We start from the raw sequence: 4957 nt of genomic DNA on the forward strand, positions 1-4957 counted from the left end.
CTCATTGTGGTTTTGATTTGCATTTCTCTGATGGCCAGTGATGGTGAGCATTTTTTCATGTGTTTTTTGGCTGCATAAATGTCTTCTTTTGAGAAGTGTCTGTTCACGTCCTTCGCCCACTTTTTGATGGGGTTGTTTGTTTTTTACTTGTAAATTTGTTTGAGTTCATTGTAGATTCTGGATATTAGCCCTTGGTCAGATGAGTAGGTTGCGAAAATTTTCTCCCATTTTGTAGGTTGCCCTTTCACTCTGATGGTAGTTTCTTTTGCTGTGCAGAAGCTCTTTAGTTTAATTAGATCCCATTTGTCAATTTTGTCTTTTGTTGCCATTGCTTTTGGTGTTTTAGACATGAAGTCCTTGCCCATGCCTATGTCCTGAATGGTAATGCCTAGGTTTTCTTCTAGGGTTTTTATGGTTTTAGGTCGAACGTTTAAGTCTTTAATCCATCTTGAATTGATTTTTGTATAAGGTGTAAGGAAGGGATCCAGTTTCAGCTTTCTACATATGGCTAGCCAGTTTTCCCACCACCATTTATTAAATAGGGAAACCTTTCCCCATTGCTTGTTTTTCTCAGGTTTGTCAAAGATCAGATAGTTGTAGATATGTGGCGTTATTTCTGAGGGCTCTGTTCTGTTCCATTGATGTATATCTCTGTTTTGGTACCAGTACCATGCTGTTTTGGTTACTGCAGACTTGCCCACAAGAGAAAGCAGGAAAGATCCAAAATTGACACCCTAACATCACAATTAAAAGAAATAGAAAAGTAAGAGCAAACACATTCAAAAGCTAGCAGAAGGCAAGAAATAACTAAAATCAGAGCAGAACTGAAGGAAATAGAGACACAAAAAACCCTTCAAAAAATTAATGAATCCAGGAGCTGGTTTTTTGAAAGGATCAACAAAATTGATAGACCGCTAGCAAGACTAATAAAGAAAAAAAGAGAGAAGAATCAAATAGACGCAATAAAAAATGATAAAGGGGATATCACCACCGATCCCACAGAAATACAAACTACCATCAGAGAACACTACAAACACCTCTACGCAAATGAACTAGAAAATCTAGAAGAAATGGATAAATTCCTCGACACAAACACCCTCCCAAGACTAAACCAGGAAGAAGTTGAATCTCTGAATAGACCAATAACAGGATCTGAAATTGTGGCAATAATCAATAGCTTACCAACCAAAAAGAGTCCAGGACCAGATGGATTCACAGCTGAATTCTACCAGAGGTACAAGGAGGAACTGGTACCATTCCTTCTGAAACTATTCCAATCAATAGAAAAAGAGGGAATCCTCCCTAACTCATTTTATGAGGCCAGCATCTTCCTGATACCAAAGCCGGGCAGAGACACAATGTAAAAAGAGAATTTTAGACCAATAACCTTGATGAACATTGATGCAAAAATCCTCAATAAAATACTGGCAAACCGAATCCAGCAGCACATCAAAAAGCTTATCCACCATGATCAAGTGGGCTTCATCCCTGGGATGCAAGGCTGCCTCAATATACGCAAATCAATAAATGTAATCCAGCATATAAACAGAACTAAAGACAAAAACCACATGATTATCTCAATAGATGCAGAAAAGGACTTTGACAAAATTCAACAACCCTTCATGCTAAAAACTCTCAATAAATTAGGTATTGATGGGATGTATTTCAAAATAATAAGAGCTATCTATGACAAACACACAGCCAATATCATACTGAATGGGCAAAAACTGGAAGCATTCCCTTTGAAAACTGGCACAAGACAGGGATGCCCTCTCTCACCACTCCTATTCAACATAGTGTTGGAAGTTCTGGCCAGGGCAATTAGGCAGGAGAAGGAAATAAAGGGTATTCAATTAGGAAAAAAGGAAGTCAAATTGTCCCTGTTTGCAGACGACATGATTGTATATCTGGAAAACCCCATTGTCTCAGCCCAAAATCTCCTTAAGCTGATAAGCAACTTCAGCAAAGTCTCAGGATACAAAATCAATGTACAAAAATCACAAGCATTCTTATACACCAGCAGCAGACAAACAGAGAGCCAAATCATGAGTGAACTCCCATTCACAATTGCTTCAAAGAGAATAAAATACCTAGGAATCCAACTTACAAGGGATGTGAAGGACCTCTTCAAGGAGAACTACAAACCACTGCTCAAGGAAATAAAAGAGGATACAAACAAATGGAAGAACATTCCATGCTCATGGGTAGGAAGAATCAATATCGTGAAAATGGCCATACTGCCCAAGGTAATTTACAGATTCAATGCCATCCCCATCAAGCTACCAATGACTTTCTTCACAGAACTGGAAAAAACTACTTTAAAGTTCATATGGAACCAAAAAAGAGCCCACATCGCCAAGTCAATCCTAAGCCAAAAGAACAAAGCTGGAGGCATCACACTACCTGACTTCAAACTATACTACAAGGCTACAGTGCCACATTTTCTTAATCCAATCTGTCATTGTTGGACCATCCATCCATCTTTCCATCTATCTATCTATCTGTCCATTCATCTATTCTTTCATTCATGTGTCCAATCTACCACCTTACTCGTTTCATTAATGTGTATTGAGAACTTTGCTCCTGTGCAGAACCCTGGTTAAATGCTGTAGAGAATATGGGCAGTAAGTTAGATATGATCCCCACCATCAAGGAACATCTCCTTTAATGGGAGAGATAAAATATATGTACATTACATTTAAAAAATCAGTGAAAATTTATTTATAATCCATTTCACCTGGATTATAATTGCAACATATTATGAATATGTTAAAAAGTTGAGGAAGACACAGTCTCTTTATGCTTTCAATAAGCTTACAGTGTGTGGCTGGATTAGTCAACACTAAAATAATTACGATAAAAGGCACACTATGATACATGATGTGAAAAAGACACAAAGAAAGTGCCTTGGAAATGAGAGGGAAGGTAATATATTTATTTGGATGGGGTCAGGGAGAGGGGAAAGTAAAACTCATGAAGAAAGTGGATTTGAGTGGAGTCATGAAACATAAACTAGATTAGGAAAGATGGAGATAATGGAGAAGCAAAGAAATAGAAGAAGGACACTAGGCCATGTTTAAGAAAGAATAAGATACCCAGTTTAAATGAAGGATAGGATAATGTGTAGAGGGGAGTAATGGGAGAGTGGAAAGTTTGGAGTCAATGCAGAGCCATTGAAAGTTGTTGAGTGGGTGAGTAACATGGCAGGATCTGGGATCTGGGAAGATTCATATGCAACAATTCCAGTAAGTAGAAGTCATTGCAAACATGTTCACCTGCTTCATACTTCTACTTCCACTTAGAAAGACTCCATCTTTCTAAACCTCATTTCATCCCACAGAGAATGAGGGTGTTTATCCTGCCTTTTTCCCATTATAGAAGAAGTCTGAAAAGCAGATAAAAACTAATTCCCAATAATATGCTGGTGCTGTCTCAAGGGAATTATATTTTAAAACAGAATCATTGAGAAGGGACAATGTTGCAAATTATAATGGGTCTTAGATTTTAGTTAAAGATGATCATCACAGCATCTATGAAAATCATAGGAAGGACAAGGTTTATTTTTAAACACTATGTAGAAAAGTCTTTTTCTGTTTGTCCCAAGGTTAATTGATTATCCAACTATCCCATATCTACTGGGGTAATTGGAAAGGCAATTTAAAGACATGCCAAAACCCCAACATGCCTTCAGAATAATCCAAAAATATTAAATGTTCAGTGGAATTTTTTTATTAATGTATTTTATTACGTTCAAATTTTTGGAAAATTGCCACCCTGTATGTATACATTATGCTATAAATGACAATTTTCTATAACTAAGTTATTTATTAATTAGGAAGTTAAGTAATATTTATAAAGTTAATTTTCTTTTTCTTTTAAATTTCCTACCATTTTAATCAAAAAAAGAAATCATTTCATAATCACGTGGTAAGGATTTTCACCAATCTGATTAAAAGCCACAGTGCAGGCTGATTGATAGATAAATAAAAGTATGCAAAGTCCCAGCAAGTAGCTGCCTTAGATGAACCAAAGGAAAAAAATTTAAGTATAAAGTGTAGTCTGATTCTTATAAATTTCAATACTGCAATGTAAGACATTGTTTTCCCTATCAAATTCACAGATTTCGGTAAATTTTACTTTTAACTTAATTCTTGCCTCAGAATTAGTTATTTGACATCACTTGTAAAAGACATAAAAATAATGTTTGCTTTGGCCTCATCAGTAAGGATAAAACAAATTAATTTTAATTAAGCTTTGTATCATTCAAATGAATGCGATCTTGTGACCTGTGTAGTCATTTCCTTCATTATACTAAATCTTATTGCATTATACTATTAAATCTTCTACCTCATTTCAGATTATGCATTAATTCAAAATAAAGTGGCATGCTTCAAGTAGGAAATCTAAGGTTCTGATTATTGCTACACACTAACTTATAAATTTGGGACCCTCTAGTGCTTGCAAATAAAATGAAGCTGGCACAACATCACAATAAAATGTGTTAATCTAACATTCTGGAGTTAATTTTCTATTAACAAAATTGCTTTTAGATAGATATGTCATCTCACATCCTCAAAACAACCCTGTAAGTTGGGGATTATTACTTTATTTTATTAACACCATTACTATTTTATAGGTTTGAAAACTATGCTAATCAACTTCCCTGAAGTCATAGCAGCTAGTAAATGATGAATTCTAGGGTCTTATAATTTAGTATTTCACATTCTTTTCACTGTACTATAATTATTTCAAAAAATCTTTCTGCATTTTCCCATTTTCTGCTAGGTTAGTGGTTCTGTAGAATCCTACATATAAGGCTTCTAAAAGGGACTATTATTTTCAGCAGTCCCCAAACAGCCATATACTAATCAGTGCACTCTGCCTAGCTCTGGGGCCCTCAATAAATGCTCATAACCCCAATAAATGTTCTCTGAATAAGTGAATTCATCTGCATCTA

Source organism: Pan paniscus, chromosome 4 (assembly GCF_029289425.2).
Source record: "Pan paniscus chromosome 4, NHGRI_mPanPan1-v2.0_pri, whole genome shotgun sequence".
NCBI classification, from domain to species: Eukaryota; Metazoa; Chordata; class Mammalia; order Primates; family Hominidae; genus Pan; species Pan paniscus.